The following is a 13,135-nucleotide window of genomic DNA, read 5'->3' as shown; positions in this document are numbered from 1 at the left end:
CCCACGGAGCTGTACACCCCGACCCAATAGACCATGCTCGCAACCTCAGCATCATCCTGAATAGCTAGCTATCCAAGAAGAAACAAGTCAACGAAGTCTCATCTGCCTGCTTCCACATACTTCAGGTGGAGCTCGGAGAACCCCAGAAGGACCGTCACACAGGCCCTCATTACCAGCAGACTGGACTACGGAAATATGCTCTAAGTAGGAATCACTGCACACATCCTGAAGAGACTCCAGACTAAGCATGGGCGGAAAATCCGTTTCGCTCGCGGATTTTGCGGATTTTCGGGAAATTCGCAATCCGCGAGATTCGCGAATCTCCCGCAAAATCCGCAAATCCGCGAGCAGCGGATTTTGCTCGCACTGCTCGCACTGTTCGCGTGAGTTCGCGGCTTCCCAGTACAACTTCGCGCCCCGCGAATAAGTGCTAAATTGCAGAAATACGATCTTAGCAAAACTGAAACTACTTACCAGGTTCAAAAGTTCAGGCTCATCATTAGTAGCCATTTCCTGTAGTGCTTCCTGAGGGGCCCCTCCAGAGTTCAGTTGCCAGTTGCAACTATTATGTGACCCTGCTCTGAACCTCAGAATAGTTACACATATGCCACAAAGGTCCTGAATTACAGCTAAGGGAGACAAGCAGGAGCCAGGCTGGAAGTTAAAATCCATTAATCAGCCCCTAATTCATTATTGTCAGTTGGGGCAGGGCAGGTGTTGTAACTAATTTTGCAACAATGAAAGCACTTAGCAAGTGCAAAAGATCACTAATCAGGGCGCACTAAGGAAGCAGGTGCCAGCTAAAAAAATATTCTGTGACACATTAATCAGCCCCAAATTAATTCAGGTCACTTGAGGCAGGGAAGGTGTGCTTTGCTTTGCCGAAAATAATGTACACTGGACAACCAGAGGGTGTGGTGATGAAACAGAGGGTGGCATGGGTGGGCCAGAGGGTGGCATGAGTAGTCAGAGAGTGGCAGTGGTGACAGAGAGTGGCAGTGATGAAGAAGAGTGTCCCAAACAGGCTGGACACGTAGAAACAACAAGTTCGCAAAACTTGCGACCCGACAGGTAAGTTCGCAAATTGCGAAATTGTAAAAACCCTCGCGAACTGGCAGAAACACGGGCGAACACAAAAAAAAAAATCCGCAAATTCGCGGGAATTCGCGGATTTTGCGGATTGCGAGTTCGCAAATCCGCAAAATTCGCGAACGCGAGATTCGCAAAATTCGCCCATGCTTACTCCAGACAATACAGAACCCAGCAGCAAGACTCATACTCAACCTCCTTAGAAGGACCCACATCACACCACATCTCAAGATATTCTACTAGCTCCCGACTCAGAAGAGATGCCAGTTCAGGATGCTGACCCACACCTACAAGGCACTGCACAACGAAGGACCAGCATACATCAACAAATGCCTGACCTTCTACCAACTGACCAGACACCTTCAATCATCATCCCTCTCCCTCACAGATACCCCACAGATCGTTCAAGCCAACAGCAGAGGATGCTCCTTCTTGCACCTGGCAGTCTAGACTTGGAAAATCCTTCCACTGCACCTCAGGACCGCACCATCGCTCCAGCAAATCAGAAGAGAACTAAAGGCCAGGATGTTTGAACGATCAAACCTCCACACAGCAGCAAACAGCTCCAGCACCTTGAGACCCTCACTGGTGATTTGCAACGCTCTATAAATGTCTGATTGATTTAATGGTATGTTTATAGATGGGACATGGTTGAGTGAACTGCTTTATATATTCTGTATAAAAACACTCTTCACTTGCAAGGAGTCAATGCAGAATATAGTCTTTTGACTCTTGGTTGTAAAGTTTGTGCTAAAAATAATAAACGTTATACTTTTTACTGTGTCTCCCACTTCTATTCAACCTGTTTATCCTGTGAATAGATTCCAGCCATTCCCAATGTGTAGGTGGCGAGGAACTTATCCATTTAATACAAATTTCCCTTCAGGCTAGTAATATTAACAGGAAAAGTAGTTTTCTTGCTTCTTATTGAGCTTGTGTACGCCTTCCTCTATTAGAGCCACCCCAATATAATAAGGTCAATACTTACTTCGATTGGTCGTTCTAGTAGACTCTCTAATATCTTACCCACTTCATGCCAGAACTTTTCGAGCTGGGGGCACTGCCGGAACATGTGTAAGTTGTCTGCTTTCTCCTCAACATTTTGGGCAGTTTTTACATTTTATGCCCGCTGAATTAAGTATAATTTTTGGGAAATTTGGGAACAGTTCAATCAGTCATCATAATGCACCATTACGCGATAGCACTAACTAGCAAGCAAAATGCTTGTTTGAGTAGCCAGGATGGCTAGCCGCCCCCCCTCCCCCCCCCCCCCAGATAATATTGATTGGTAATGGAAATAAAGGGACCCTAACGAGAAACTCCCTGAATCAGACCCAAACATGGGGGGCAGTGAAGGTTCGGAACAAGAAAGTTAAAGGTCCCCGACAACTTCATACACAAACTATTGCAGAATAAGGACTTTAAAAAAAAAGTTGATATATAAAAAATATTACAAATGCCAAAATAATATAAATCCGTCCAAACAGGGCCTAATAAGGATTATCACAGTGCAAATCTTCTATCCCCACTGTTTGTCCGAGTGGGTCATCAACACCAAAACCCCTTGCCTACTATGGTAATCGGTGAAACTCCATGTTACAAAATACCCGCCTAAAGCCTTTAGAGTCGTGTGATAACAATCCTATTACTTTTATTTGAAAAGTTTTGTATAGCAACACAAGCCTTTTACAATAAGTAGGACAGGCCTTGCCATAACTTTTCATAGTAAACAGGTCAAACATGTGGAACCGGACATAACTTTTCACAATGAACCACTGGGGTCTGTAGCCTTTCTTATTGGCTTAGCATCATAGCCAACACAGGTCTACTGAAGTGCACATGTGCAGTCAAGGATCATGAATACCGTAATGCAATTACAAATATGTACAAACATTACAGCAAGACAAAACAATGTACAACCCCTCTGAAAAGGGGTGAACAAAAATCATCACAGTGAAGATCCTCTACCCCCAGGGTGTGACAGAGTGGATGACCACCACTAGAACCGTTGCCTAGTATGCTAATATACACAATTTCATGCAGCCAAATACCGGTCTACAGACTACAATTGTGTGACCGCAAACAACTGTTAGAGGCATATTGGCTTTGACAAATGCTTGAGACAATAAATAAGCCAGGTCTACTGCATTTGTTGTTACTTTTCATAATAAATAAATCAGGCCTGAGGCATCAGCCATAACCTTTCCCATTGAACCAACCAGGGCTACTGCCTTTATCACGGACTTGTCCCCATAACCAACTCCGGCTTACTGTATTGCACATATGCTTCCACAAAAAGGAAACAACCGGAACATTACAAATATATACAAAATTACTTTTGGACAAGTTGAATACTAGCGGCCGGGCATCGGCCTGCCTTTATATTCGATAGGCGGCCTGGGCCAAGCTGCTGCAGGCACTACGACGTCGCCGGGCGAAACACTTCAACCCAGTACGGCCTCAACCGCTGATGACTCGCGGCGGGGACCAGTGCGTGCAGGTGTGCCGGGCTTGGCATTTAAAAAAAAAAAACTACCCACGCTGCCTGACGCACAGCCCTACCCCCACATAACCAAATCCAGGCCCCTTGCCCAATCAGTGCCTCACCCTCTGGCAAGGGCCACCACCTAACTAAAGAAAGCAAATTCAAAATGCGCATTGTGACGTCACGCAGGAGTGAATCAATCTGATCTTCATATTGTATTCATTCATGCAGTAAATAGATTATGAGTCAGACTGTCTGCTGTATAAGATTTCTCTCATCTCATTCATTAGGTGTCCTACCCAGCCTGGTCCGTCTTTGCCCTGTGCGGCACCGTGCAGCGCCCACTGTGCAGCGCCCACTGCGCAGCCTATGTCCTGCGCGCAGTTGTTCATTTCCCGCTGTAGACCTGCAGACTGCGCGGTTCTTTTGACATGCAGAAAGGGCATTAATCCCCGGTGCTCCGTGTTCGTGGAGTGTGAATGGCGTGCATACACCTCGAGGTGTATTCATTGCAGCTTGGCATCATTTGACAGCTTAATGCCTTGGTGAGAAAGCAAGCCATGTCAGGTTGTAATAAGGGAGTGATTAGAGGCCGGAGGACTGTGGGGTTGGCACCTTCTTAGGGAAAGCCTTGGATTTCAGATCTACTCCTGGCAGTGTAACGCAGCGTTCATTAATGTCCCAGTTTATTTACTCTGTAAAGCACCGAATACGCTGATCCAGTATGTGATGCGCCAAGTCAGTGAGGTAATTTAATTATATACTGTGACTGTCTAGTGAAAGGCTACGCGTACACCACATTCACATTGCCATATGACGTGCAGAATTGTTAAAGTGTGGTATTATGTAGACCCGGCCCTGATGAATAAGTGCCGGTGCTAAGCACCGGAAAGCTACGGCACAAATTAAGCACTGCATATCCATACCATCACTAATCTATGTGCACATCGCAAGGCTGCTTTCTATTATAAAAGATGAGCATCCCGATTGATTAGTAGAGGAGGCACGTCCGCTGACACCAAAGGTCCTTGCATGCTGAGAAATCACCACACAGTGGTCTGACATCTTGTGACGGGTGTCCAGTTCGTGACTAAGAGGGGATCCTTTATGCTCTCCCTTCAGGTAATGTGGTTGGATAATCCTTTGGGGGGATTCTTGGCTCCACACCTACACTATAGGTACATTATGTGAGAAGTTGGCCTGGTATATGATGTTCACTGTTCTAGTGAACACCTTGCACCAGTCCAAACAACCCTTATGGTGATGGCTGTAAAGTCAACCTTATAGACCAGCTATCCTAGAGGTAGCGTGGACAGAACAGTCTTAGGCTAAAAGACTCTTGAGGGCGTGTAAAGCCAGCTGTTTTACCATATGTAACCCCTTGAATACCAAATGAAAGGACACCACACAGGATATATATAAAATATATATGTATATATTCACTAGCACACTCCTCTGAACTCTTTATGAGGTCAGAGGCAAAAGCACATAACAAGTTACATTCAGAAATACTTTAAATCGCACAATTTACAGTTAGGCCCTAGGGGCGCGTAAAACCATATACTAAGTAAGTGGTATAAGAATCACGACTTGGTAAAGGAAAAGGCCTAAGGAATCGCTGGGGCTACACTATCTGACCCTTAGGATAGGAGTAGGAGGCCCACAGGCGGCGCGTGCAGTGTCAGTACACTCACGCGAGAGTCAACAGAAAGTCAATGGGTACTTAAAAGGTAAGTAAATGGAGCACTTTGTTATCACTCTTACATATTGTTTGTTCTTACTTTCTTTCACGGGATGGATGTGCTGATGATGAGAACCTGAGTCCACTGGTGAGTACCAACCAGTCAGACTCCCATGGTGTTGTTTCCGTGAAGCACTCCATTCCTCACATTTTTTCACGCTACTATCTGGGATTCACTGGCACTATTAAACATTTTTTGGGTTAGTTCACATGGGGTTGCACACCTTGGGAACATGTTTTAATTACTTTTATATAGAACCAGGGACCTATCTAAACAGACATTAGAATTTACACCACTTTAGCAGCACATACAATTGTGGCAGCTATCGATTGATATTAGGTTCACGTGTAGTGGTTCTGATTTTAGGCCAGGTCCTTAATTGTGTTTGGTTCTAATGAGTGGGGGGCTGACCTGGGCTATACAAATACCCCTCGGACTCATTAAGGAATTGAGTTGGCTACACCCTCTGACCCTTAGGGTAGGAGTAGGAGTCCCACAGGCAGCACGTGCAGTGTCAGTACACTCACGCGCAAGTCAATAGAAAGTCAATGGGTACTTAAAAGGTAAGTAAATGGAGATTTAGGACACTGCCGGTCTAACTAGGAAGATACAACTAACAAAACTAGACACTAGGATAGTCAATCCCTACAGGAGCACCAAAGTACTCGCGTTACCTCACCCACGGGCTGCGGGTGCATTGGTGTCAAAGTGTGTCGGGTTTTCTCGTTGATTCCTATGGAGCCTTGGAAGAAGATGCTGCAGGCGACTAGGAGGAAGATGTCCGGGTGGATCGGAGTTGTAGAAGACCTGAAAGCAGAGGGTACAGAGTCTAGGTCACTAGCCAGTGACCGGGTGGAACCAGGAAGGAACTAGACGTCGTCGAGGAGCAATCAGGTGCTGTCATGAAGCTTGTCTTTGCAGCCACGCGGACCAGGAGGCGTCGAGGATGAGCAGGTGCTGGAGAGGAGCTGTCCCACGAAGGTTCTCACAGATGAAGGGGTCGACTTCAAGATCGGAGCCAACAAGCCTAAGCAAAGGTAACCCACGCAGGATACACAAAAGGCTTCTGGTGCAGGCCAGGAGGGTCTGAGGCACTTCACCTTTTCAGGGAAGCAAGGGCCAGTCTGGAGCAACCAGACCAGCGATGGATATTCAAAAAGGATCGTCGCCACAGGGCTACTAGCCAACTGGCCAGCAACCGGACAACGCGTCGAGCAGAACACAAGCAGAAGGGCCCCACGCAGATCTCGTGGAGTGTGGAGGGCTGGTCTTCGGTGCAGGTGGAGCTCGGGTCGGGGTGTCTCAGTCCCCAGTGCACAGCTTTGAGGATACCTCAGGAGCTGCGCTGTTAGCAAGTTGCAGGCTTTCCAAGATGTCCAGTCCCACGTGTCATGACGCCTTCCACGGTGGTCAGCTGTGCTGGAGTCGTGCAGCGGGGTCAAGGAGGTCTGGGAGTCTGGATCTTGTTGGGCTCTGTGCTCGGCTTCCGGTAGGAACGGGGACAAAGCAAGCCGTCGAGTTGCTGGATGGAGCCTGGTTGCCCAGGGTGGTCACTCCTTGGCCACAAGGGAATTCTTCAGTCTTCAGCTCAGGTGAATGTCGAAGGGTCCAGAGTTTCATCTCAAGTCGATTCCAAGATTAATCTAAAGTCTCCTGGGTCAGCTCCTACCTTTATACAACTAAAGGGGGCTGGTTTACTCACTAGGTCCCTCCTAAGGGTGGGACCAGGAAGGGGGGTGGTTAAACCCCCTTTCCTTTGTCCAGTTTCGTGCCAGAGCTGGGGCTGGAGTGCCCCAGCAACTGGTTTGAACTGGGGTATGCATGGAGCACCTAGTGTGCTCCAGGCAGTGTCTGTTTCTATTCAGCCCTCCCTGTCCCAATACACATCCTCCTGTCTGGGGTGGTGCTCGCACCTCCCCAAGCAGGAAACCTATTGTCCAAACCTCCATGACTGGAAGGAATCCCAGCAGCAGGAGGTCAGACTTGTGTCTGTGGCAGCAGAATCCATTTTGTGATGCTGGGGCTCTGGTTAACTTTAACCGGGTACAGTAGTTTCAACATGTCTTCCCCCTCTAGAAGGGTGGAATGCTACCCCCGTCACCAGAATTGGCGAGGGGGTAGTATTCCAAAGCGTATGACACCTTACACGACTTGTTTGGATAAAGCCAAACCAAAGTTAGCATTAACCGCGAGGATTATAATGCACTTAAGAGTATATGGTATGGCAATATCATAGAACAGCTATAAGGACATGGTTCCGAAAGCTGCAGACAGGCTCAGCTCATGCTAGAGCACCATCCCACACATAACCAATCACTCTGCCTCCAGGATTGTTAAGGCCTGCCATAGGAGTGACTTATAGGTTACTATGTGTCTATATATAAGGTAGGTATAGGAATACTATACCTAAACAAGGGTGATTACATGACCCTGCCCCAGCTGAGTGATCAGCCAGTTGTGTCAATTTAGGTGGCCAGCCAGGGGTGGCATAATATATGCTGCAGTCCCTGGTAGGCCTTGGGTGCACCTATGCCCTGGGTACCTATGGTACACTATACAGGGACTCACAAGGGTGACCCAATATCCAATTTGGTATGTACCTACAGTACATGGAGTCCATTTTACAGAGAGAGCAGATAGCCTGGGGTCCTGAGCAAAGTAAAAGACTGGTGTGGGAATGGAGTATTGAAGTGAGGCTCCACTAATGTTGGGCTCAGCTTCCTCCAGTCACTATCCACCACATATGCCTTTCTTTCCATGACTGAGTTGCACTGTGCTCTCAGGGTCAACCTCTGGCTACCTACAGCTGGAAGCTGGGTCCCTTCTGTTGGCTTACTGGAGGGACAGGTCAGGTTTGGGGCCCTTAGGTCCCAGGTTTGGCTGTGCCCAACAGAGTCCATCTGGGGGAGGTTCCTAACTAGGTGTAAAGGAGATCCCTCAGGGGTTCTTGGAATTTTCACCTGGCTAGGGTTTCGGTTTCTAGATTTGGTGCCCCTAATCTGCTGATGGGGGTGTTCCTGTGGACAGGGGGCCCTTTGGGGTCCACTGGCCTTCCTGACCTCTACAGCTCTGGGCTGACTGAGGCAGGGTAGAGAGGGGCAGGTTACCTGCTTCAGACTGGGTCCCACCTTGGAAGGGTCCACTGACATCAGGTGCTCTGCCAGGCTAGGCCTGATTACCTCTGGGGCAGTTCCTTCACAAGGGGTAGGGTCAGTTCCCTGAGGGGGCTGACTCTCACCTAATGTCTGGTGGGAGGGAGACTTTTCTTTCTCCCCAATGCTCTCTGTCTGAGTGGAGTGATCCATAGTTTCAGGCTTCACAACACTAAAATCTGTTTGAGTTTGGGCTGTGACCATCACAGTCCTACCAACCTTTTCAGGAAGGAACTCTGTTTAGGTGTGGGCTGTAGCCATCACAGCCCTGCCAACCTGTTCAGGGAAGTCCGCCTGAGCCTGGGCTGTGGCCATCACAGCCCTTCCAACCTTTTCAGGGAGGAAATCTGCTTGAGCAGGGGTTGTGACTATCACAGCCCCACTAACCTTTTGGGGAAGGCCTACCATTCTGGAATGGGTTTCCTGTTCTACCTCAGCCCAGGCCGAGATCTCTAGATAATTTCCCAGTAGACAATCTACAGGCAAGTTTGTAGACACTGCCCCTCTCTTGGGGCCAGTGACACCTCCCCAGCTGAGATTTACTAATGCCATGGGATGATCTTTTTGCACTCCATCAATATTGATCACCTGATAGGTGAACCCAGGTAAAAGCTGTCCTGAGGGGACTAGACTGTTAGTCACCATAGTGATGCTAGCCCCTGTGTCTCTGTAGGCTTCAACTTTCTGGTCATTGATGAGGGGCTCCTGTCTGTACCTTCCCAAAGTGTTGTGACAAGCAGTGAAGTTGGTATCCCCATGCCATTTTCACAGACAAGAGTAGCTGTGGAAGAGGTGTGGTGCAGTGGCCAGGGCGACTGACTCCGGAATCTGGGGAATCTGGCGATCACGGTTCGATCCCCGGTGCCGGCGGCAGATTAGCCCAGCACCATGTGACTCTGGGCAATAGCTTGCTTAATCTTCCCGACGGCCCCCAGTGCCTAGAGACCCTTACGGGTGATTGTTCGCGCTTTACAAATGTGGATTATTATTATTATTATGGTAGGGGACCTGGTTAGGCCAGAGTCCACCTGAGTTCCACAAGTAAACCCAGCCAAATTCTTGGGGGCACTCCCACCACCTGGGGGATTACTACTAGTATTAACAGGAGGTGTTGGAGTATTACTTGGAGGAATATTTTCCTTATTGCTGGCCTTGGGGCAACTGCTGTCAGTTTTCCAATGGCCTAGCGGTTTACAGGCATGACAATAAGGTTTCTTAACTGTAGAGGAAGGATTTTGGGACCCACCCCCCTCAGAGGATTTTTGAGGCCATGTAGTGGATTTGTCCTTAGATTTATCACCAGCTTTCTCTTGAGGCTTGGTAGAATCTTTCTTCTGGTCACCACCCTGATTCTTAGGCCTAATCCTGGTTCTGACCCATTTGTGTGCCTTCTTACCCAATTCTTGTGGAGAGGTCAGATCAGAGTCCACCAGGTGCTGGTGTAGAAGCTGGTTTTGACAATTATTAAGGATCTGCTCCCTCAATCAAATTATACAATCCTGTATAGTCCTGTACTTTGCTGCCCAATAACCAGCCCTCCAGAGCCTTAGTAGCACAATCTACAAAATCAGTCCAGTCCTGAGTCTGTGTCTTCTGGGTATCCCTGAACAACACCCTATATTGACCAGTGGTTAAGCCAAACCCATCAATCAGAGCACTCTTCAGGACTTTGTAGTTATTAGCATCCTCCTCACTAACTGTGAGGAGCTTATCTCTACCTTTTTCTGAAAAGGAGAGCCATAAGATTGCTGCCCACTGACTTTGTGGTACCTGCTGCACTTTGCAGGCCCTCTCCAAAGCAGTTATCCACTTGTGGATGTCATCCCCTTCTTTGTAGGGGGGCACACTATTGCTTAGGTTTCTAGTATCATAGGACCTATCTTTATCCTTAGGGATATTGCTGCCACCAGTGGGTTCTAACCCACTTTCTCTGTGCTCTCTAGCACGAGCAAGCTTCTCTTTGGCCAAGGCAACTTCAAGTTCTTGTCTCTCAATCCTTAGAGCAGCCTCTCTCATTCTGATCTCATGTTCCCTTCTCTGAGGAGAGGTCATCTCTCTCTGAGCAGGGCCATGAGAGCCATTTGAAGCCTGAGACAGGAAAGATTCCCTGGAGTGGAATCTTCCTCTTTTCTGCCTCTGGTTAAGCCCACTTGGGGGTCTGTATAGGGGCTGCCCATACTGACTACTATGTATGCTTAGGTTAGCCTGGCTAAGTCTTCTGACTGGGACCTGGCTGTTTGCCTCTAGATCAGAATCTTCCCCCTCTACCTCCTCTTCTTCTTCCTCTGGTACAACAGTGTCAGCATTATCATCTGAGGAGGGAAGGACTTCATCTGCACTACCTGAATCACCTAGCTTAGGTGGTTGTTGAGCATCATACTCTTCTAAGAGCTCAACCAGGAATCTGAGGGTAGGGTTTGAATCCTGATTTAGCCTTCTAGAAGTACACAATTGTCTCAATTCTTGGAAGGCTAAGGCTTCATATCTCGAAGCAGTCCTCAAGGGATCTACCTCTGCAAGCAGAGGACCACTGGGGTTCCCTCTCTGAGACATGGTTTCTAGTGAGGTGGGGTGTTGCACCTACCTACACTATTTGTTTTCCTACAGAACCTTTCTAGGAGTTGAAGTCAGGGTGTGCTAGGCCCAGGCTCTACAACAGCTAAGTTCAGTAGAACTTAAGTATACCAAGACTTGTTTTTATATGTACCTATAGGTACCTGTGTGATCTTTCAAATGATATCTCAAGATTACAAGTGGTAAAACAACAGCAAGCTCTAATCCCAACCGCTGCACACCAATGTGAGAAGTTGGCCTGGTATATGATGTTCACTATTCTAGTGAACACCTTGCACCAGTCCAAACAACCCTTATGGTGATGGTTGTAAAGTCAACCTTATAGACCAGCTATCCTAGAGGTAGCGTGGACAGAACAGTCTTAGGCTAAAAGACTCTTGAGGGCGTGTAAAGCCAGCTGTTTTACCATATGTAACCCCTTGATAACCAAATGAAAGGACACCACACAGGATATATATAAAATATATAAGTATTTATTCACTAACACACTCCTCTGAACTCTTTATGAGGTCAGAGGCAAAAGCACATAACAAGTTACACTCAGAAATACTTTAAATAGCACAATTTACAGTTAGGCCCTAGGGGCGCATAAAACCATATACTAAGTAAGTGGTATAAGAACCACGACTTGGGAAAGGAAAAGGCCTAGGGCCTAGGGAATCGCTGGGCCTACACTATCTGACCCTTAGGGTAGGAGTAGGAGGCCCACAGGCAGCGCGTGCAGTGTCAGTACACTCACGCGAGAGTCAATAGAAAGTCAATGGGTACTTAAAAGGTAAGTAAATGGAGATTTAGGACACTTCCGGTCTAACTAGGAAGATACAACTAACAAAACTAGACACTACGATAGTCAATCCCTACAGGAGCACTGAAGTACTCGCGCTACCTCACCCACGGGCTGCGGGTGCATAGGTGTCAAAGTGTGTCGGGTTTTCTCGTTGATTCCTATGGAGCCTTGGAAGAAGATTCTGCAGGCGACCAGGAGGAAGATGTCCGCGTGGATCCAAGGGTGGATCGGAGTTGTAGAAGACCTGAAAGCAGAAGCGACAGAGTCTAGGTCACTCGCCAGTGACCGGGTGGAACCAGGAATTAACCAGACGTCATCGAGGAGCAATCAGGTGCTGTCGTGAAGCTTGTCTTTGCAGCCACGTGGATCAGGAGGCGTCGAGGATGACCAGGTGCTGGAGAGGAGCTGTCCCACGAAGGTTCTCACAGATGGAGGGGTCGACTTCAAGATCAGAGCCAACAAGCATAAGCAAAGGCAACCCACGCAGGATACACAATAGGCTTCTGGTGCAGACCAGGAGGGTCTGAGGTACTTCACCTTTAAGGGAAGCAAGGGCCAGTCTGGAGCAACCAGACCAGCAATGGATTTTCAAAAGGATCGTCCCCACAGGGCTACTAGCCAACTGGCCAGCAACCGGACAACGCGTCGAGCAGAACACAAGCAGAAGGGCCCCACGCAGATCTCGTGGAGTGTGGAGGGCTGGTCTTCGGTGCAGGTGGAGCTCGGGGTCGTGGTGCCTCAGTCCCCAGTGCACAGCTTCGAGGATACCTCAGGAGCTGCGCTGTTAACAAGTTGCAGGCTTTCCAAGATGTCCGGTCCCACGTGTCTCGATGCCTTCCACGGTGCTCAGCTGTGCTGGAGTCGTGCAGCGGGGTCAAGGAGGTCTGGGAGTCTGGATCTTGTCGGGCTCTGTGCTCGGGTTCCGGTGGGAACGGGGACAAAGCAAGCCGTCGAGTTGCTGGATGGTGCCTGGTTGCCCAGGGTGGTCACTCCTTGGCCACAAGGGAGATTCTTCAGTCTTCAGCTCAGTTGAATGTCGAAGGGTCCAGAGTTTCGTCTCAAGTCGATTCCAGGATTAATCTAAAGTCTCCTGGGTCAGCTCCTACCTTTATACAATTAAAGGGGGCTGGTTTACTCACTAGGTCCCTCCTATGGGTGGGACCAGGAACCTATTGTCCAAACCTCCGTGACTGGAAGGACTCCCAGCAGCAGGTGGTCAGACTTGTGTCTGTGGCAGCAGCATCCATTTTGTGATGGTGGGGCTATGGTTAACTTTAACCGGGTACAGTAGTTTCAACATGTCTTC

This window comes from Lissotriton vulgaris, chromosome 1_1 (genome assembly GCF_964263255.1).
Source record: "Lissotriton vulgaris chromosome 1_1, aLisVul1.2, whole genome shotgun sequence".
Taxonomy (NCBI): Eukaryota; Metazoa; Chordata; class Amphibia; order Caudata; family Salamandridae; genus Lissotriton; species Lissotriton vulgaris.
This window is presented reverse-complemented; position numbering follows the sequence as displayed.